Source organism: Myxocyprinus asiaticus, chromosome 28, assembly GCF_019703515.2.
Source record: "Myxocyprinus asiaticus isolate MX2 ecotype Aquarium Trade chromosome 28, UBuf_Myxa_2, whole genome shotgun sequence".
NCBI classification, from domain to species: Eukaryota; Metazoa; Chordata; class Actinopteri; order Cypriniformes; family Catostomidae; genus Myxocyprinus; species Myxocyprinus asiaticus.
Genome location: NC_059371.1, coordinates 26,617,431 through 26,641,590, shown reverse-complemented (window position 1 = coordinate 26,641,590; position 24,160 = coordinate 26,617,431). Strand labels below are relative to the sequence as shown.

The 24,160-nt window shown below is 40.5% G+C and overlaps 1 pseudogene; it reads left to right on the top strand.

Moving 5' to 3' along the window:
* Positions 1 to 23,712, top strand: LOC127419184 (beta-1,4 N-acetylgalactosaminyltransferase 1-like; annotated as a pseudogene).
* The last annotated feature ends 448 nt before the right edge of the window (positions 23,713 to 24,160 follow it).

Below are 24,160 nucleotides of genomic sequence, written 5' to 3'. Positions count from 1 at the left end.
TAAGTCTTTATTTGGCAAGTCTTTGTACTGGATAATTGGTAACCGATTAATAGACAACGTTGTTTCTCAGTCCTGGGGACCCACAGCACTGTACCTTATGGAGGTCTACCTCATCTAATATGATAAATAGAACTGGTGAGTAACGTTCAATGAAAGCTACATGATTACAGTTGATGAAAGATTATAATTGTTAATCATATGATAGCACAAGAATTTCTGTGTACAATAGTACAAAAATGGTACATTCATTTAGGCACTTTTGGTCCTTGTCTGGCCCAGAAATCTGTGATTTTCATACAGTGTCAATTGCAGGTAGATGTAATTGCTACAATTGGAACATTCAATACAGCTGCACTGATGGATGGAGTGCAAATCAAAGGGGAAGGAGAGATGCACATTAGTTTTGTGAGCAGATCACTGGCCGTACTGAACAGACAACTACAGTTTGTTACCTACACAAACACACAGTTCCACCCCAACACAGCAGATGTAGGTGAGAACCCAAAACACCTAGCCAGAGCTAACTTTTTTGCAAAAAATAAATAAAAGTCGTTTTTAAGCTTTCTAACATTAACATGTATTCCAACCTTCAATATAAGACACTGCCTTTATTTGGGAAAGATTTTATCCAATGGCAGGACATTCTAAAACACTAATTGAATGTGATGAATTATGGGTGTTTGTTTTATTTAGACTTCTGACCATAGTGCTTCTCATTGGCTCTCTAAAAAACAAATAGTTTGCCATCAAAACCCTAGCACCCAGCCCATCTACAATTTTGACTAACCCCAGCACTGACCAAATAACTTTGTAATACCCTTTATGAGTGTAGCACTGCATAGAGAATGACTTGGTGGATAAGTCAAATATCCATTCCCTTGCCAGCACACGCTATCAGAAGTCTTGTTGAACAGGTTCCAGGGCTGATGCCATCAGGAATCACACCTAGACACAGAGAGAGAGGAAAAATAAAAAAAAATAAAATAATAAAAAAAAAAAGTCAAAATCAGGTCACACAATCCAAAGTGCACAATTCTATGAATAAGGCAAAATAACCAAGATATACTGTAGGCAAGGCAAATTTATATAGCACATTTCATTCACTGTTAATTCAAGTGCTTTACATGGAATTGACAAAGAAAATAAAATACATAAGTCCATTTTTCATTTAATTTTTAAATGTTTCAGTGTTCATGTGTCAAGTATTTATTATTCACATTACATCATATTTCTTTAAACTTCTCAATTCAAAAACATTATAGTTTCAGTTTAAATTTGATTTTGAATGGCAGACTTTCAATGTGGACCCCACTGTATGTCCTATATGCGAGTGTGCATGTTCTTTCAACATTATCACAGGGGCGATCAACATACTGCTTTAAAATGTTCATGTACCCTGAAATTAACATCATTCTGCCGAATTACTGACAAGCGGCATTCTTCATCAGACATTTTTGCAATCATTTGAATGCGTTTACCTTTCCCTGTGATTTTGGTCACGTTGAAAGCAGGAAGGTATCACATTCACTCTGAGAAACTGTTTTGTGTCCTGTGTCAACCAGTGGCGTAGCCTGTGGAAGACCTAGGCCCACCCAGAATTTTAGAGATTATTCTTGGACTTAAAATATATAAAACAGTTTATTTAAAAACAAACAAAAAAAAAAAATCCATTTTTATTGAGGCCCACCTAAAAGTAATTTCCTGGCAACACCCTTAGTGGTAACTGCATTAAAAATGGCGAGCGTGGAGATTCACTTGACGGTATGCGAGTGGAAGCAGCCTAGTGGCATTCTCCACTACACTTTGCTACAATTATCCTTTCAATCAACATTAGTGAGAACTGATTAAGTTTTGATTGTTAAACTGCACGGGGAGAGTAGGATGTCAAAGAATTCGAAATCATCGGCCTGTGGGGACATTAAAAAAAGCATGTCTGACGTCCCTCAAGAGCAAGATGGTGGGGGGGTCCGGTTGGGAGTGACAGCGCACTCCAGGATGACCCGCTGACTCAGCAGGACTACACATCGTGCAGTTTGTTGATGCGGTCTGAGAGGTTTTGTTATGCGGTTGGTTGCCCACTGTCTCTCTCTCTCTCTCTCTCTCTCTCTTTATTGGCTTGAGTTCGTTCATTTTGTGGGTTTGATGTTATTTACTGGGCCTATTTCATGGAAAACTTTCATATTCAGTTCAATTGTATTCTTGTAGCAAAGGTGTCACGGAGGGTCTCGTGTGTACGCATGGACCGTTGAATTTCCGGGGGATGGACACTAGTTGGGAGTGTTATGCGCGAGGTTGAAGCACATTTTTTTCCTGTTCTGTGGGTTAAGGATTTTATGGTAACAATGTTGAATCATTGTCAATATAATTTAGCCTTGGGTACAAAATTTCTCTTTGTATGTCAATGTTACTTTTTATATAGGTAAAACATTTCTCTCCACGTGGAATGTTAATGGGCTGCTGCACTCTCTAAAGAAGGTTCTTTTCTTATGCTTAAAAAAATTTGATAGTGTTCCATTGAGAAATTCACCTTTCGCCACAGGAAGCTGAAAAACGGGTGGGCATGCGTTTTGTAGTGCTGGTTTGAGTAAGAGCAGGGCAGTCATCACATTGATAAGTAAGTATTTACAATTTAAATGTCTAAAACTGATCAAAGATAATTTAGGAAGAGTAATTGTTGTTTTCGATGAAATACAGGGGTAAAATCTTATTTTGGCTAATATTTATGCACCCAACGCTGATGATCAGAACTTTTAATAAATCTTGAGGGAAAGTCACAAGCAGCTGTGATCCTTCATGATATGGTTTTGGGTGGAGACTTCAATATTTTAATGGATCCCATCCTTGATCATAGTGATGCAAAGGTGTATAGACCCAGCAATGTTGATACTACAGAGGATGTGTAAAAATCTTGTCTTACAGACATTGAGACTTCTGAATCCATCTGAAAGGGACTACACTTTTTTTTTTCTCCTCATCAGTTCATAAGATTTACTCAAATATATATCTAATTCACTTATTCCATTTGCCATCAATTGCTCAATTGGGAACATTTTAGTTTCAGATCATGCTTTGGTGAGTTAAGAGCTGTTACCACATATAGAGAAAAGAAAATCATACAGATGGCTTTTTAATAGATCCTTTCTACAGGACCCAGCATTTCAACAAATGTTAAAGACACAAGTCAATGTTTATGTAAAAACCAATTGGTCCTCAGTGGGCATGGCATTGGAGGCAATTAAGGCAGTTCTTAGGGGGCAGATCATACAATACGCATCATTCATTAAAAATATCAAAGCACAGGAATTTCACAGAATTGAAAAAAAAAAAGGAGTATTAAAAGTGCTGAAACAGAGCTGAAGCACCAAATGTCATCCAATGGTCTTAGAGAGTTGACTCAGCTTAAGTATAGGTACAATACTATTTTGTCACAGAAAGTAGAGTTTTGGTTATTCAGGGCAAGACAGACATACTTTGAGTCAGGGGTCAAAACAGGGAAACCTCTCGCCAGATACATAAACACAGAGTTTTTTCCCACCATTTCTTCAGTGAAGTCTTCTGGAGGCAATATATTTACTTCTGCCACAGATATTAATAAAGCCTTTAAAGAATTCTATTTCAATCTTTATAGCTCCACATCTATGTCTACCGACAAGTGTATTAGCAACTTCATAGAGCCATTAGAACTCCCTAAATTGAAGGGTGATTCTTGACTCAGATATTGCTTGAGCTTGAGGTAATTAAAGGCTTGCCAACAGGTAAGACACTGGGGCCAGAATTTAGATCTTGTGTCACAGAACTGGCTCCACTTATGTTAGCCGTTAACACAGAGTCATTAAAGAAAGGTGAACTACCGCCAACCATGACAAAAGCGTCAGCTGGTCATTTTTCCCGAGGCTTCAGTCCCGAATGTAATTTTAAATGTAGGCTACGCAATAATATTGCTACATTTGTTTGAAATTCATGTGACGTGACCCCCCTGCTGCGAAGCCCCAAACCTCCTCAAGTCCTAGAAACGCCCCTGGACACAAGCCCTGATTTTTCTCATTCTTTATAAAAAAAGATAAAGACCCAAATGAGTGTAAAAGTTATTGTCCAATTTCCCTGATACATTTAGATGAAAAAATGTTGTCTAAGATTCTGGCTAATCAATTAAACAAAATATTCACATCCATTATACGTATAGATCAAGTGGGGTTTATTCATGGTTGTAGTTCTTCTGATAATATTAGACGTTTTATAAATACTATGTGGTCAGTAGCGAATGATCAGACCCCGATTGCTGCCATCTCACTTGATGCCGAGAAGGCATTTGATAGTCCCATTCCACCCTCTTTTTAAGATTTTGGAAATTTACAGGTTTGGGAACACTTTTATTGGGTGGATTAAGTTACTTTATAAACAACAGTTTGCACTGCCACTAACAAAAGGATTAACTTCAGATTAGTTTTTTCTTTGTTGGGGAACCAGTCAAGGCTGTCCTGTCTCCCCTTATTGTTCTGTCTTGGCCTGGAACCATTTGCTGCCGCAACAAGAAAGAGGATGATTTACATTGGCATTGTAGCAGGAGGTGTGGTGCATAAACTTCTACTTTATACAGATGATACATTATTATTTGTCTCCGACCCTAGTAGAGCTATGCCTAGCCTCCATAAAATTATTAATTCTCCGTTCTCCAAATTTTCAGGATATAGGGAGAATTGATCTAAACTCCAGCTTTCCAACCTGGTGCCTTTCTATGGCCCAAGCAAGGCATTAGGTACTGTATTTAGGCATCTAATTTCCAGCAAATCTGAGATGTAGTGCTTTTAACCCTTTCCTTTACAAATACAGGTGCATCTCAATAAATTAGAATGTTGTGGAAAAGTTCATTTATTTCAGTAATTCAACTCAAATTGTGAAACTCGTGTATTAAATAAATTCAGTGCACACAGACTGAAGTAGTTTAAGTCTTTGGTTCTTTTAATTGTGATGATTTTGGCTCACATTTAACAAAAACCCACCAATTCACTCTCTCAAAAAATTAGAATATGGTGACATGCCAATCAGCTAATCAACTCAAAACACCTGCAAAGGTTTCCTGAGCCTTCAAAATGGTCTCTCAGTTTGGTTCCTAGGTTCCTACACAATCATGGGGAAGACTGCTGATCTGACAGTTGTCCAGAAGACAATCATTGACACCCTTCACAAGGAGGGTAAGCCACAAACATTCATTGCCAAAGAAGCTTGCTGTTCACAGAGTGCTGTATCCAAGCATGTTAACAAAGTTGAGTGGAAGGAAAAAGTGTGGAAGAAAAAGATGCACAACCAACCGAGAGAACCGCAGCCTTATGAGAATTGTCAAGCAAAATCGATTCAAGAATTTGGGTGAACTTCACAAGAAATGGACTGAGGCTGGGGTCAAGGCATCAAGAGCCACCACACACAGACGTGTCAAGGAATTTGGCTACAGTTGTCGTATTCCTCTTGTTAAGCCACTCCTGAACCACAGACAACGTCAGAGGCGTCTTACCTGGGCTAAGGAGAAGAAGAACTGGACTGTTGCCCAGTGGTCCAAAGTCCTCTTTTCATATGAGGGCAAGTTTTGTATTTCATTTGGAAACCAAGGTCCTAGAGTCTGGAGGAAGGGTGGAGAAGCTCATAGCCCAAGTTGCTTGAAGTCCAGTGTTAAGTTTCCACAGTCTGTGATGATTTGGGGTGCAATGTCATCTGCTGGTGTTGGTCCATTGTGTTTTTTGAAAACCAAAGTCACTGCACTCATTTACCAAGAAATCTTGGAGCACTTCATGCTTCCTTCTGCTGAAAGATGCTGATTTCATTTTCCAGCAGGATTTGGCACCTGCCCACACTGCCAAAAGCACCAAAAGTTGGTTAAATGACCATGGTGTTGGTGTGCTTGACAGGTCAGCAAACTCACCAGACCTGAATCCCATAGAGAATCTATGGGGTATTGTCAAGAGGAAAATGAGAAACAAGAGACCAAAAAATGTAGATGAGCTGAAGGCCACTGTCAAAGAAACCTGGGCTTCCATACCACCTCAGCAGTGCCACAAACTGATCACCTCCATGCCATGCCGGATTGAGGCAGTAATTAAAGCAAAAGGAGCCCCTACCAAGTATTGAGTACATATACAGTAAATGAACATACTTTCCAGAAGGCCAACAATTCTCTAAAAATATTTTTTTTATTGGTCTTATGATGTATTCTAATTTTTTGAGATAGTGAATTGGTGGGTTTGTTAAATGTGAGCCAAAATCATCACAATTAAAAGAACCAAAGACTTAAACTACTTCAGTTTGTGCGCATTGAATTTATTTAATACACGAGTTTCACAATTTGAGTTGAATTACTGAAATAAATGAACTTTTCCACGACATTCTAATTTATTGAGATGCACCTGTATATAAGGGAGCGCCCTGAGTGCCTATTAATCAACTTTGGTTTTTCCAATTTGTTCGGTCTACATGTGGTTATTTACTCACTTTACCTTTTATGGTTTGTAACTATAGGTTACTACTTTCCTTGGGTCCCTTAAGCTTCAAACTTGCTACTATACTCGATAAATTGGGATTTTATAGCTCTTTTTAACAATTTCACTAGGTAACTAAAAAGGAACCTTCTCTTTTATCTTTGTTAACTCAAATTAACACACTGAAAACACTCACATATACATACATACATACCACACACACACACATATACATATATATATAATATATACACATACATACAAATCCACTGATTACTCCCAAAGGATCAAATACACAGTTTCAAATATTTACCTCTTTATGCAAGTACCTTTAGAGGAGTCCACAAACTCTTTTTCTTTTAAACTCAATTAACTCTTAGTTTAACAAAATAAGCCAGCAACAGGAGTATAAATGTTTGTTTAAACGTTGCAGGTCTGTTCGTAGCTGGGATGCGTGGTGGTCAAAACAAATAAGACCTCTTCACTCAACACAGAAAAATACCTTTAAGGCTCCATTCAGAAAAGCGTGTGTCACCTCCTGATGTTAGATATCAGTCACGCCCGTGATCGCGGAGATTCCCTCGGGGCCAGAGGTACTCTGAGCGCTCCCGGTGGCTCAGAGGTCTATCTGGTGTCATCCTAACTACCACGAATCTTCGTACTGACGACTCGTTAGATGAACACACAGTCCAACTGCGCAAGCTAGACCCTGTTCAGTCTCTGTAAAGAGTCCATTCACTGTATTAGCTAATGGCGGCTGAATAAAAACAGCACAGGAATATTTAGTTGAGAAATAATTCTCAGCCGTCGCTGTAGGATCAGTTTCAGTTCTCGATTTGACAATACACTAACTAGACACAATTGTAACACACTGCAGCATTGTTCATGCTATATTTGTGAAACATTTAGACACCAGATGATCGCACGCTCTTCTCCCTCTTGCTCTCCTTCTCTCGTGCAAGGATGCCAGTGTATACACACATGGCGATTAGAAGCCGGCTCCCTGAGAAGAGGCGTGCTCTACATTTATTTGGCAGCGGTGACGAGGCCAAACACACATCTGGAGCGCCTCATTCACTATACTTATCTAAATGTTTCCTCAAGCATATAGCTGAACCCCAAATTATGTATTAACTAGTCCCCCTTATATAACACAGCAATTTGGGATTTCTAGGTCTACATTTTTCAGGTATTAACAGTTGCGCCATCTATTTTGTACTATATTTGGGGGTATTACACAGTCCCCTAAAGCTGCAGAGACCCTCTGTATGGTGCTCATGGCCTTTGGAAAGGGCATGAAGCATCAGTGCATTATTCCTCCTTGATTCAGAGTCTTGGTGGCATGGCCTTAACAGCTCTCAAGAGGTAATGTGAAAGAGATTTGAACTTGGTATTGGAGGATGGGGAGTGGGAAAGAATTAAAAATTGTAAAATTACGTCTAAGGACGCACGGGTACGCCATATTTATTATTAATAATTATTATTATTTATATATTTCTTAAGGGGAACAGATGTCTTAACCTCTTCATAATACCATAAGTGCTCTTCACACTGTTCTGCAGCTTTACAAACATGTTTTTATCTCTGTTCGATATTTAAACACAAAATTCATTGTATCCTTCTAACCAATACATATGTATTTACCGCTTATTTCCACGCCTTTCATTTTATTTATTTTCTAATAATATAACATTGTTTCTTTTATCTTTAACAGTACAGTTTAAAACAGATGGATTCCAGGCATCCTTCACCATTAGAATCAGACATCCACCAATGCCTAAGTTCTATAATCCTGGACCCAAAAAGGGTATTTGCTGATATAATTAATAATCAGTTGATAATTTAAAATGATTGATTTTTAAGAAATGTCACAATGTTTTACTCACTGTTATTATTGTTCTCACAGAATACAATGTAAACACTCTGGTCACCATCGCAACAAAGACATTTCTACACTACGACAAACTTCAAGATTTGATCAACAGCATTCGCCAGTTCTACCCGACTATAGCTATAGTGATTGCGGATGACTCCAAGGACCATAAACCTGTGACTGGGCCCTATATCGAACATTATATCATGCCCTTTGGCAAGGTATGGATCATACTGTATCAGTTTACTATATTATACTGTATTAGGTGTATTAATCTAATCAGTGACTTCCCAAATAATCAGCAGCCAGTTGCGAAGTTAAGAAAACCCTTAGTGAGAAAACACTTGACAATGACAAATATAATTGAGGGTTTTCTTAACTAAATTGGTTTCTTGCAACCTTGCCTTGTATGGTAAATATAGTTGTAGTGGTGAGCTGAACTGTTGATCATTACATAGTTTTTCCTATTTTTATTTTTGTTTGGCCATAGTTCTTTTAGCTGCAAAGTTAGGCAGTATCCTAGATTTTGTGCTTATATTCTTATATATTCAGTATTGGCTTAGTGTAAGCCACACTGCATGGCAAAAAGTATGTCAACTCCTCCTTATAAGTGTTTGTCTATTCCAGCTATGGTACACGCATTACAAGCAGGTGCATAAAATCAAGCATGCAGTCATGCAATCTCCTTAGGCAAACATTTTAGCAGAATGTGGCATACGGTTACCGAAAAAGGTATGATAATTCTCCTTTGCTCAAAGTGAGGTCTATAAAGAAATGGTTTGCTTAGTCTGGTTTAGAAGAACTTGACTGGCCTGCACAAAGCCCAGACAAGCAAAGATCAGATAGCAGCAAAGGGAGGACCAACACCCTTTTAATGGTTTTAAAATGAAATGTCCAACAAGCACACATAGGTGTGGTGTTCGGGTATCTACATACCTTTTGCCATGCAATGTACTCTGTTCCTCTCAGGACAAAGTGATCATTTAAAGTGTTGTCCACTCTTCATTACGGGGCTGGTTTGCTGCCGCAACCTGGCAGTCTCTCAGGTGACAACCAAATATGTTCTTTGGGTGGATGATGACTTCATTTTTACCTCAAACACAAAGCTGGAAAAAATGTTAGATATTTTGGAGAGTACCACTTTGGACCTGGTAAGAGAAACTTTTGGCTTACTTATCATTTAAATATCCTAATTTATGTCAATGCCTTATTGTTTGCAGTTGACTTTTCTTGAGCTAAACTCAGTCTGTGTTTACCGAAATTCAAAGCATTCCCCACAGTGCCCAGAGTGGGAAGTGTTTTTGAATGTAAGCTCATTTGAGCTCATGTGAGGTGAAATGGACATTAAGGGGTGCAAAAGTGAGTTCTTAATCTAGTTGTTTTTAGCTGTAAAGTATGTTATACAGTAGACATGAGAAATGCATATTTTATTAACTTTATGCTGAAACCCAAAACCCAACTCTAAACCTAACCATCAGTTTAGTAAAAATGTAATTCTAGAGGGAAAACGGAACCTCCAAATCACACTTGTAAATGATTATGCAAACACAATTATTTCTTGGTTTCAACATGGGATGAAAACCCAGGTCTCCCATGCGGCTGAGGCAATAAATTTCCGGCTGCACCACAGGAAAAGGAAAACATGCATGAACTAATACAAAAACGTCTGATTGGTGATGGCTTTTGTTAGTAACTCTGAAAATAACAACCAAGTAAAGTTAAAAAATACCTTAAAAGGCTGATTGCCGAAATGTTGGTAAGAAAAATATGGAATACAGTGAAGAGGAATGCATATTTTATGGACCACAACATTTAAAATTTTTTATTGATTCAACCATTAAATATAAATAGCAGAACACACATATACAGAATCAATATCCAACCCCCACTATCCCCCCCCCCCCCAATTCCTCACCCAACCCCCAACAACAACAACAACCGTAGACCCACAACAAAAATAAATAAATAAAATAAAACAATCACACACATAAACCCCCTACACCTCTCTCTCCACTGTCCCTCCCCGAGAGCCCTTCAAAAAATACAGATATCTTGTGACACTTTTTCACAAACATGTCTAGACTCCCCAGTCTTCTGGATACCCCCTCCTCAAGAGCTGCCACTCTGGCCATATCTGAGCACCACTCCTGAAACAGGGGCGCTCCAGCCGACTTCCAACTCCTCAGAGTGATCTGTCTAGCAATCATAACACTAGTTAGGACCCAGTTTTTCATGTGCTTATTCTCCAAATTAATGACTGCCCCATCTCCCAAGATACAGAGTCTGGGGCAAAATAAAATTTGAGAGGATAAAACCTCACACATAAAACTCTGAATCCTCATCCAAAATTCTTGCATCTTAACACATCCCCAAAAGACATGGGTTGTGTCTCCATCTTCCATTTGACATCGCCAGCAGGTGGGTGTGTCTTTAAGACCAAGCCTATACAATCTAGAGGGGGTCCAATTGACTCCAGTTGCATGAGGCGAACCCTTGCGTCTCTAGATGCAGATTTGACATTTTTTAGAATCCCAGCCCACTCTCCCTCCAATACCAAATGTAGATCTTTCTCCCATAATCTCTTAAGAGAAGTCAAAGTTCCGTCCCCCAGACACTGAATTAGTGGGGAGTAATACACCGATGCCTATTGACCTTTTCCAAAAGCAGTAATCACCACTCCCAGAGTATCTACCGCTTTAGGAGGGTGTAAACCACTCCCAAAAACAGTACAGAGCAGGTGGCGCAGCTGTAAATACTTATAGAACTGAGATCTAGGAATCCCAAAAAGTTGAACCAAATTTTGAAAGGATCTCAACACTCCATTCTCATATAGGTCACCGAGTGTAGTAACCCCCCTCCCAATCCACTCTGACCAGCAAAAAGGGGACTTGTTGATGCATAATTTGGGGTTCAGTCATATGCTCGAGGCAACATTTAAAAAAAATTCAGAATTAAACAGTCTGGACACTTTTGTGCATACCAAGTTCAAGTGCGAGATAACGGGATGTAACTTAGCTTCTCAGATTAATTTGATAGAAAGGCTCTGCAGTGGCAAAATAGGGGCAAGAACTTCCTGTTCTATACAGAACCAGGGAGGGGCTCTCTCAGGTGGAAGTGACCAATGAGCCAAATGTCTGAGACTGAATGCATAATAATAAAACAAAATCTTGGGTAGGCCTAGCCCACCTTTGTCAATCGGCCTATGTAACTTATTGAAATGTAATTTGGGACGCTTACCATTCCAAATGAAGGACTTTGCTATGCTATCAAATTGCTTGAAATAAGAGAGGAGGACATCTACAAGGAGAGACTGCAGTAAGTAATTGAATTTTGGATTTTCATTTTAATAACATTAACCTTCCCAATCATAGATAAATGTAATGAAGCCCACCTGCCCACATCGCTCGAAAATCGTTTTATTAAGGGGACAAAATTAACACTAACTAAATCACACAAATTTGCTGGAAATAAAATACCCAAATACTTGATGCCCTGTTTGGGCCACTGGAAAGTACCTGGCTGGAAAGCCGTTTCTGGGCAGTACGCTGTCAGAGCCAAAGCTTCGGATTTAGACCAATTGACTCTATATCCTGAAAACTTAGAGAAGGAATTAATAATTCTGTGGAGGCAAGGCATAGATCTACTGGGGTCAGAGACAAATAATAAAATATCATCTGCGTAAAGCAAGAGTTTATGCAACATACCTCCCGCCACCACCCCTGGAAAATCATCCTCCTTTCTTATCACGGCTGCTAATGGTTCCAGGGCAAGACAGAACAATAATGGGGAAAGAGGACAACCCTGCCGGGTGCCCCTATCCAGAGAAAAATAATCTGAAATTAATCCATTTGTTTGTACTGCCGCTACCGAGTGTCTATAAAGTAACTTAATCCATACAATAAACGTACTCCCGAACCCGTATATTTCCAAAACCTTAAAAAGATAATCCCATTCTACCATATCAAATGCCTTTCGGCGTCAAATGAGATGGCAGCGACCACAGATTGCTCATTCACTACTGACCACATGATATTGATGAGACGCCTAATGTTATCAGAAGAGCTACGGCCTCGAATAAACCCCACCTGATCTATATGTATAAGAGATGTTATAACGTTACTTAATCGATTAGCCAGAATTTTTGACAAAATTTGTACATCTAACTGAATCAGGGAAATTGAAAGGTAACTTTTACACTCGCTTGGATCTTTGTCCTTTTTAAGAATCAGACTGATCCGGGCTTGTGTCATGATTGGTGGAAGCTTTCCATTCTTTAATGATTCAGTATAAACTTCTAGCAAAAGTGGAGCCAGTTCTGTAGCATAAGATTTGAAAAACTCAGCGGCAAAGCCATCAAGCCCGGAGCCTTGCCTGTACATAAGGCCTTAATAACCTTGCCAAGCTCCTCCAAGGTTATCTCAGAATCAAGAGAATTTTTTTGCTCAGTTGTCAGTTTTGGAAGATCTAATGGTTCCACAAAGTTTCAAATATCCTCATCAGTAGACGAAGATGTGGAACTATAGAGATCAAAGTAGAATTCTTTAAAAGCATTATTAATATCAATGGCAGAGGTAAATATTTCACCACCAGCAGATTTCACTGAGGGAATGGTAGAAAAAGACTCTCTCTGCTTTATATATCTAGCAAAAAGTTTTCCTGCCTTGTCCCCTGACTCAAAGTATGTCTGTCTTGCCCTGAATAGCCAAAACTCCACTTTCCGTGACAAAATAGTATTATATCTGTATTTCAATCGAGTCAGTTCTCTGAGGCCATCGGATGACAAACGGCGCTTCAGCTCTGCTTCGGCATTTTTAATATTTCCTTCCAACTCCACAAGTTATTTTGCTTTGGATTTTTTGATGAATGAGTCAAAAAGCCACGCCCACAGTGGATACTGAGAACCAGTTGGTCTCCATATAAACATTGATTTCAGTCTTTAACATTTGTTGGAATTCAGGATTTTGCAAAAGGGACACATTAAGGTGCCAACTATATGATTTCTTTTTCTCCATATGTGGCACCACCTCTAAACTCACCAGGGCGTGATCTGAGAATAAAATGTTTCCAATTGAGCAATCCACAACAGGTGAAATGAGGGACTTGGATCTAAAAAAAATTTATTCTAGAATAAATCTTATGGACTGATGAAAAAAATTTATAGTGCCTACCAGATGGGTTCAAAAGTCTCCAAATATCTGTAAGACCAAGATTTTTACACATCCTGTGAAGCGTCAATGTTGCTCTAGGGGGTTTACACACTTTTGCTTCACTATGATCAAGGACTGAATCCATCAAAAGATTAAAGTCTCCTCCCAATATTATATCATGAGGGGTGCCAGCGGCTTGCAATATAAAAAAAAGCACTTATCAGCATTAGGTGCATAAATATTAGCCAAAATCAACCTTTGCCCCTGAATTTCAGCTAAAACAATAATGACTCTTCCTAATTTCTTTAATCTGTTTGAGACATTTGAATTGTAGATGTTTATTTACCAATATAATGACTCCCTTGCTCTTACTTGAGCCAGCACTAAAGAAAACATGTCCACCCCATATCTTCCCAAATTTTCCTGCTTCCTGAGGAGAAAGGTGTGTTTCTTGAAGAAACACTATATCATATTGCTTATATTTTTATGGGGTGCCCCAACCCATTCACATTCCATGTGTAGAGAGGTAGTACACTTATATTAACAACTGACATATTGATATAATAAAGAAAATAAACTGTATGTCAAAAACCAAATTATACAGACCACATTCCCCATTAGTGAAACAATCAAACCCCGAACTTCCCCCCAAACAAAACAAACAGAAAAAAAAAAAAACGTGCGCTTTAACCCCGCGCACGAGAACACCAACCGGCGACAATCCCTCTAAACTCAAAAGGTCCATGAACGCCCACAAGCCCCCACGACAACTTTGTCATCGGATTGCACAAATCTGTGAAGCAAAATGACATAACAGAAAATACTTTGTAAAATAAACCCCAGCCAAAAGGAAGAATGAACACAAAGAACATGTACATTAATTCACAGAACTGTTTTAAAGGTGTGATCTTCCACAAAACAAATTTCAGCTGATATAAAACCGTTCAGTTTCACGGATAGACAAACGAATGTTCAGTGAGCCAGCCATTATGAGTTCAGTGGATGACGTAATCATTCCAGTGTCCCGTAAACAGAATAAGCTCCAGCCGCTAGGTGGAGCCAACACAAAAAGAAACAAATCCGGCATCCCGGTTCCCCGGATGGTCAAGTCAATTCACTCGGAGACCACATAAAAGTATATACCGTGACTTACTCAATCCATCAACTTTATAAAAAACATCCTTTGTGTGAGCATGTAGATATTTTTCGGTCATCCATAGTGTCCACTCTCAAACTGACTGGGAACTTCCATGCAAAAGTAATCTTTCATCAATGCAAAAGCTTCATTAAGGAAAGTGTTATTCACAAAACAAACTCCAGCCGCTAGGCGAAGCCAACGCAAAAAGAAACCAAAATGATGCCCAGCTTCCTCAAAAGCCAGAGTAAGTACAGCGAGTCGACCCACTCACATGAGAAACATCCAATGGTTTACTCACCCATTGATTCTATAAAAGACATTGCCTGATTGGGACATGTAAATACTTTGCGACCATCCTTAGTTTCTATTCTCAGTTTGGCTGGGAACATCAATGCAAAAGTGATCTTACGCTGATTCAAGAGTTTCTTGCATTCCCTGAACCGATCACATTTCTCTCTTTTCAAACTCGCAAAGTCCGGGAACAAGAAAATATTATGATTCCTCCAAGAAAGCTTTCACTCTCGTGAAAGCTCGTTGGCACGCCTCCGTCCACTGGACCGGATCTGGTGCCCCCTTTTTAGTGAGATCAGTCAAGGGGCTGGTGACATCAGAAAAATTAGGAACAAACCTTCTGTAATAGCCAGCCAGCCCCATGAACTGCTATTGCTATTGCTGCGGTCTTATCAATTTGGGGACGTGCCTGTCCATGACCCAAGTGGAAGCCCAGATACCGTACTTCCACCCGCCCAATTGCGCACTTTTTTGGGTTTGCCTTGAGCCCCGCCTGCCTCAGCAACCTCAGCACTGCTCTTGGATGATGAATATGCCTCTGCCAATCATTACTGTATATAACGATATCATCTAAGTAGGCAGCGGCATACGCAGCGTGTTGCCGGAGGATCTTATCCATGAGGCATTGGAATGTGGCGGGAGCCCTGAACAAACTGTGTAATTGGTGTGGAAAAGGCAATTTGTTTCTCGGGATAGTGAAGTTAAGGGGATCTGTCAACATCCCTTAGTTAAATCCAGTGTTGAATCAAATTGAGCCGCACCCAACCGATCGAGCAGTTCGTCAATTCGGGGTATTGGGTACATGTCAAATTTAGATACTGCCTTGACTTTCTGGTAATCAACACAGAACCGGACTGACCCATCACTCTTAGGTACAAGAACAACCGGGCTCGCCCAATCGCTGTGCGATTCTTCTATTACCCCCATTTCGAGCATTGCCTTTAATTCGTCCCGAATCACCTTTTTCTTGTGCTCGGGTACGCGGTATGGCCGACTACGCACAACCACTCCCGGTGGGGTCTCGTTATGGTGCTGTATGAGGTTAGTCTGACTGGGGAGAGGAGAGAACTTGTCCGCAAACTCTTTTTGCAACCTGGCCACCTCCTTGAGCTGGGACGGTGAGAGGTGGTCTCCACAAGGGACCGGGATGAATGGATCGGCTTTGAATTTTACCTCTGGCACGAGCTCAGCCCTCTCCGGAACTACTGTCACCATGGACATGGGGACCGCCTCTCTCCATAATTTAAGGAGGTTGAGGTTTATAATTTGATGTGCCCCGCCTCTATCTGTTCATTTAACTTCATAATCGAGGTCCCTGACTCGCCATGTAATCTCAAAGGGTCCTTGTCACTTGGCGAGTAATTTCAAGCTTGATTTGGGGAGTAATACAAGTACTTTTGTCTCCCGGTGCAAATTCTCGTAGCTGGGCACCCCTATTATACAACTGGCTTTGTGTCTCTTGAGTTTGGAGCAAATTCTGTTGTGACAACTAACTCAGTGTGTGTAGCTTTGCTCGAATACAGGAGCTCGAAGGGGGAAAACCCCGTGGAGGCTTGCGGGACCTCCCTACCTGCAAATAATAGGGGGTCCAGCCATTTGTCCCAATTTCTAGCGTCCTCGTGTACGAACTTACAAATCATGTTTTTCAGGGTTCGATTAAATCGTTCCACCAGCCTGTCAGTTTGCAGGTGATAAACACTGGTGCAAATCGATTTAATCCCCAGCAATTCATAAAGTTTGTGTAGTGTTTGTGACAAACATTGTACTTTGGTCGGTGAGGATTTCTTTCGGAATCCCCACCTGGGAGATAATTTTGAAGAGTGCCTCCGCAATACTGCATGCTGAGATGTTGCATAAAGGCACTGCTTCCGGATATCATGTTGCATAATCCAGCAGAACTAATACAAAGCGGTATCCGCGTGCTGACCGTTCTAATGGCCCGACGAGGTCCATACCAATTCTTTCGAAGGGGGCCTCGATTAATGGTAATGGGCGCAATGGCACTCTTGGTGTGGCTGGTGGATTCACCAGCTGACATTCACGGCATGCCGCACACCATCTGCATACATCCCCATGAATGCCCGGCCAATAAAAGCGGGCTATCAAACGGTGCAGTGTTCTTTCTTGCTCTAAGTGCCCCGCCATAGGATTGTGGTGAGCTGCATGGAAAAGTGTTTCCCGATGGCTCCTCGGGACTAACAACTGGGTTGTATTTTCATGGGTTTGAGTGTCCTGCGTCACTCGATACAACCGGTCCATAATAATTGAAAAATACGGATATGTGAGGGTGACGTCGGGCTGGAGCTGCTGGCCATCAATTACTCTCACTTGGTCAAAGGCGTGCCTAAGGGTTTCATCACACGACTGCTCCAGAGGGAAGTACCCCTCCGGGAAATCCCTGAGGGTGGGAATGCCGGAGGAATCCCCTCCTGCATCATTCTGATGCTGAGCAGACGTGAACGGCCCCGGCTCCACCTCCCCAGCCATCGCATCACATATCACACACCATGTTTTTGGTTTGCAGGACCCATTCACACACAACGCTTTTAATAATCATTTAAACCCCGGCCAATTGGTTCCCAGAATCAGTGGATGGGTGAGGTGGGAATTAACCATGGCCTCCACTCTATGCTTTACTCCCCGAAATTGAATAACGGTAGTCACTACCGGGTATTTATGAACATACCCATGCACACACCTCACCATCACCTTGTGTTTTGTACCCAAAAGACCCATCATGAACCAAGCCATGGTGGATCGAGGTTTGATTACAGCCAGAATCCACCAGGGTATGTACGCCCCTTAATTTTTACCAGTATCCTGTACGTCCCTGCTCGACCGGGGGCAGACTGTGGCATGTCAGGGACCCGAATCCTTGTCTCCACCTCCATTACCGGTCAGCGGTCCTGGATGTGACTCTGCTTCCCGCCACTCTGACAGTCCGGCTCAAGCTTCCCGGCTGCACTCGTGGCGGTGGAGACATCAACCTGGGAAGGACAACGGAGAAGGGTAGGGGAGGGAACCAGCACATAGTGCAGCGCGCGAAGGCGGGGCACCAGTTTGGGCGGCACCACTCCCCGTTTCCGAGGAGCAGGTATAGGGTGAATGGGAGGAGAGGGAGGGGCAAGTGGAGGGGGAGGAGAAGCAGAGAGAGAGAGAGAGAGAGAGAGAGAGAGAGAGAGAGAGAGAGAGAGAGAGATCTGGACTGCGGCTCACCGGCTTCCGGGTAGGCCGCCATGTGGGCTTCGGCCAGCTGGATGGCATCATCCACCGACGTGGGGCGATGGTACTGGACCCATTCTGTTGTTCCTCAGGGCAGATGAATGGTTAGCTGCTCCAGCATCATCAGGTTGATAAGATCCTCCACACCACGCCCTTCCTTGGCCAGCACCCAACTGCGGCAGGCATCACGGAGCTGTTGGGCAAACACGAACGGGCAGCCGGTGATGCTCAAGGTGAGTGAGCAGAATCGCTGATGGTGTTGTTCAGGGCTCCGGACAACCCGTTGCAGGACAGTGGTCTTCAGCTTGACATATTCCAGGCGGTCCTCAGCTGGTAGTTGCTGCGCCACAAGCTGGGCCTCCCCGGAAAGCAGCGGCAGCAGGTGGAGGATCCATTGGGTTTGCGGCCAGCCAGAGGCGGTGGCCGACTGCTCAAAAAACTCAGATACACTTCTGACTCGTCCTGGGGGCCCATCTTTTGGAGCAACAGCTGTGGCTTTGTCACTGCTTCTGGGGCCATGGTGGAGGAACTGCCTGGAGCTAACCAGCTCCTCAAGGCCTGCCGATCCTCGGCTTGGGCTTGGAGGAGCTCCTGGAGGCGCCGTTCTTGCGCGAGGAGGGCTTGGTGGTCTTTTCAAGCCCATCTCTGTCGTCACTGTAACGAGACACGGGTGTTATGTATCAGTAATCACCAGGTAATGGCACTTACCGCTTCCTTTCTCCCCAGTGACAGACACATGACCACATCCCGCTCCCACAAACATGAGCAATGAACAAAACACAAATGTACAGTATGTCTATATGGATATAGACAGTACAGTAGGCATACGTAGAAACCAATCAATAGAACACACACACACACACACACAAAAAAATGCATACAAAACACAATCCTAAACTGGGTTACCCAGAGTTTATTCAAAGAGAAAAATCAATAAAACAAAATACACACCAAACCTAAAACAATAAACATGGGCTAACACAGCATGTACAGCCAGTAGCTACCCGGTGTGAATATCTGAGCAATAATGCCTCAGCATCACACACAGAGGAGGGAAAGAACAGTTCAGACCAAGTTAACAACATCCTTGGAGAAAAACTCAAATATACCAGATTCTACGAGCAAATTGGAGTCCAGGGCAAAGTTAATTTGGAGTAAACTTACGATGTGGGAACACAATCCCAAATTGGAAAAAATGCAATTGTGAAGCACACACAGGCCCGGTTCCAGATCAGAATCTCTAGGGTGCTTCTGAATTTGGGGGGTGGGGGTGCTCTAGTACTGTAGCTAAAGTGAAGATGCAATAGTCCTTATTCACAGTAGCAGCACTTTACTTTTGACGGGTGTGACAACGAGGTTGTGAGGGATAGACACAAAGTCTCTTTAATGGACTGTACTGCAGTCTAAAGTGTTTTTGGATCGTTCAGACAAGCCATTGAAAAAATCTAAGAACATTCAGTAGACAAAAACTCCAGACAACATGAGTTGTGGAAAATCAGATGTGAACTATAGATCTTTATACAGCTTTATACCGTGCATGCCATTGAAGAGATGGTAAGTCTATCCCTCACAGCCTCGTTGTCATTCCCATTAAAAATAAAAAAATGGCGCTAGTGTGAATAAGACCTATAAAGCATTAATGTTAGAGCTGTTTGGATGTAGGACAAAAACCCAGAAGAGAATTAGCATTTTTGAGCTATGGTTTCCCTTGGGATTTTTTTTATAATATATTTTGGATTTGTGAGTAAAATGAGTTCTGTACTAAAAATTACTTCAAGATAATTGGATGTTCTACAGCATAAATTACAGACAATTGTACACCAAACATGAATTTTGAAGTCAATATGTTTTTTAAAAAGTATGTTGCTAAAAATTTGCTAGATGCGAACTACAGGTGCATCTCAATAAATTAGAATGTCGTGGAAAAGTTCATTTATTTCAGTAATTCAACTCAAATTGTGAAACTCGTGTATTAAATAAATTCAGTGCACACAGACTGAAGTAGTTTAAGTCTTTGGTTCTTTTAATTGTGATGATTTTGGCTCACATTTAACAAAAACCCACCAATTCACTATCTCAAAAAATTAGAATATGGTGACATGCCAATCAGCTAATTAACTCAAAACACCTGCAAAGGTTTCCTGAGCCTTCAAAATGGTCTCTCAGTTTGGTTCACTAGGCTACACAATCATGGGGAAGACTGCTGATCTGACAGTTGTCCAGAAGACAATCATTGACACCCTTCACAAGGAGGGTAAGCCATAAACATTCATTGCCAAAGAAGCTGGCTGTTCACAGAGTGCTGTATCCAAGCATGTTAACAGAAAGTTGAGTGGAAGGAAAAAGTGTGGAAGAAAAAGATGCACAACCAACCGAGAGAACCGCAGCCTTATGAGAATTGTCAAGCAAAATCGATTCAAGAATTTGGGTGAACTTCACAAGGAATGGACTGAGGCTGAGGTCAAGGCATCAAGAGCCACCACACACAGATATGTCAAGGAATTTGGCTACAGTTGTCGTATTCCTCTTGTCAAGCCACTCCTGAACCACAGACAATGTCAGAGGCGTCTTACCTGGGCTAAGGAGAAGAAGAACTGGACTGTTGCCCAGTGTTCCAAAGTCCTCTTTTCAGATGAGAGCAAGTTTTGTATTTCATTTGGAAACCAAGGTCCTAGAGTCTGGAGGAAGGGTGGAGAAGCTCATAGCCCAAGTTGCTTGAAGTCCAGTGTTAAGTTTCCACAGTCTGTGATGATTTGAGGTGCAATGTCATCTGCTGGTGTTGGTCCATTGTGTTTTTTGAAAACCAAAGTCACTGCACCCGTTTACCAAGAAATTTTGGAGCACTTCAGGCTTCCTTCTGCTGACCAGCTTTTTAAAGATGCTGATTTCATTTTCCAGCAGGATTTGGCACCTGCCCACACTGCCAAAAGCACCAAAAGTTGGTTAAATGACCATGGTGTTGGTGTGCTTGACTGGCCAGCAAACTCACCAGACCTGAACCCCATAGAGAATCTATGGGGTATTGTCAAGAGGAAAATGAGAAACAAGAGACCAAAAAATGCAGATGAGCTGAAGGCCACTGTCAAAGAAACCTGGTCTTCCATACCACCTCAGCAGTGCCACAAACTGATCACCTCCATGCCACACCGAATTGAGGCAGTAATTAAAGCAAAAGGAGCCCCTACCAAGTATTGAGTTCATATACAGTAAATGAACATACTTTCCAGAAGACCAACAATTCACTAAGAATGTTTTTTTTATTGGTCTTATGATGTATTCTAATTTTTTGAGATAGTGAATTGGTGGGTTTTTGTTAAATGTGAGCCAAAATCATCACAATTAAAAGAACCAAAGACTTAAACTACTTCAGTCTGTGTGCATTGAATTTATTTAATACACGAGTTTCACAATTTGAGTTGAATTACTGAAATAAATGAACTTTTCCACGACATTCTAATTTATTGAGATGCACCTGTACTTCGGTTTTCTCTTTCTTCATATTTCTGTTCTGAGTCGGGATCCGGACACTCATCTTTGTGAGCGCATGGCTTCGGGTTTGGTTCTCTTGTATTTTGATTCTTCATCACCATGTGCGCTCGTGTCTGTTTGGTCTTGTATGTTAGCACATGGCAAGACAAAAAGTCATGTGCTAACATACAAGACCAAACAGACATGAGTGCACATGGCAATGAAGAATCAAACACAGCCATGTGCACTCACACAACACACAAGATTGACAGAAGAGCACATGGCATGAGAACTGAACCCGAACCTTCCTCGACTCTGTCTCCTTGTTCCCTCATCATTCTTGTTATGTTAATCATGTGCTTTCCTCTCTATATTGTGCCCTTTTCCCTCATGTCTCAGCCAGATTGTTTTGTAAGTTTGTCGATGTGTGAGTTTCTTTTATTCAAGTCTTGTCTTCAGTTGGTTCCTGAACTTCGGTCAGCCTTGTCTTTATCTTTTTAGTTTGTTTTTGCCCTGTTTTGTTGTTCCTCTCCCTCCTGAGAGTTTTGGTTTTATTTTGTTCTTTCTAATAAAAGCCCTTATACTTGCCTTCTGCATTTTGGTCCTTCCTTAAAAATCCTTGACAGTTAAGAGTTGCAACTTTCCAAACTGAAAAGAAGCATTGAGTCAGTATTAAGTGATAAATAGCCAGCATTTACTGTACATTCAATCTGTGACTAAAGCTGATTTGGGTTAATATGTGTGTGTTTGCACTGTAAGGTGGGAGGTGCAGTCAGGGAAGTGACAGGATACACTGCCACCTATCGACATACCATCTCCACAGACACAGGTGATGAAGAGGGAGATTGCTTACACAAGGATGGGATACCACCATGTAATCGAGGGATTTCCCAATTGTGTGGTTGCAGATGCCGTCATTAATTTCTTTATGGCTCGCACAGAGAAGATACGACAAGTTGGCTTCAACCCACGTTTGGCTCGGGTTGGCCATTTAGGTGAGATGACTAATAGGAGAGTAACAACAAGGGGTAGCTGTTTTTACAGGGAAGTTGCCACGCAAGGGCTATACCTTTTTTATTTTAAAAAAAGAGCCCTGGCCCCCTCGATATTGAGGATTGCTATTTTGCAAAATAAATAAAAAAAAAAAAGAGTTAAGATAATGGGATTTATTTTAGTGAGTTTCTGTGATATTGATGTGTATATATTGAATGAGTTTTGAGTTATAATAACATTTTTTACATTAATGTTTCCTCTTTAGCATTTTTCATTGATGGGCTCGATTCTCTGCATGTGGGCTCATGTGATGATGTTATGCATCGAAGATCAAAGCCATGTTGCCATGGGGACAGTCTGAGACTGACAAAGCCTATTCCAAGTTCCGTTTTCCCTCCACACAAGAGACCACTGTGAATGAATATGATCTTTACTATCTCAAGAACCATTTTAAATGTGTCACTAGCAACTAAATGTGTAATGGTAAAACCTCTGTAAAGCACTTTTTTGGTGCTCTCGATAAAGAGATATTGAGCCTTTATGAAATATTAAGCTGGAATAAAGGAATATAGTATATGGTAGGAGATTCTTAGCTACAAATTAAATTTGGCAGCTGTATATTCATGAGGGAAATGGAGGCTGGAAATAAGAGCAGATTGTTGGATGTGTGAACGGATAAGTGTTTCTAAAATTGTTGGTAATAGCAAAACTGTGTCAAAGGAAAAAAATGGTTCCGTTAGTTTTTACATTTAAATCAAGATAATCTTTAATAATTATAATAGGCTAAGTTGTTGTTGTTTTAAAACTTAAGAATGCCACTGTATGAAGTATTAACAGTCACATGCTGAGGTCTCGGTGTTATTGCAGTGTTGTTTTTAAAAAAATGGCAAGTGATGATCTTGGAAAAGAAAATGCATTTACATAAATAAAATGTAATGAGCAGACACTTACTACACCGGTGGTTCTCAACTGTTTTTGATCACGTCACATCCCAGGCATGCCAGGTGAAAAGGTGCAAAAGGGGGAAAAAAAATCCCACATTGGTTCTTGTGTGTATTGTCACAGTTTATTTTATTTTTTTAATGTGTGAAAATGTAGGAGAATGGGGCAGTCTTCCACACACCCCTTAAAATACCTTATATAAATGAATATATATATATATATATATATATATATATATATATATATATATACACATATATATATATATATATATATATATATATATATATACATATATATATATATATATATATATATATATATACATATATATATATATATATATATATATATATATATATATATATATATACATATATATATATATATATATATATATATATATATATATATATATATATATATATATATATATATATACTTCCTAATTTGCCGAAAACATCTTTATTTGACCAAATAAAGATAATTCAATATATAATAACATAAACAGAATAATATTAATTTATAATAATATAATAACATATTAATTGACCAATCAGATAATTTTATATCAGGTCATTTTTAGTAATTTATTAAATTATTTTAATCTTACAGATAT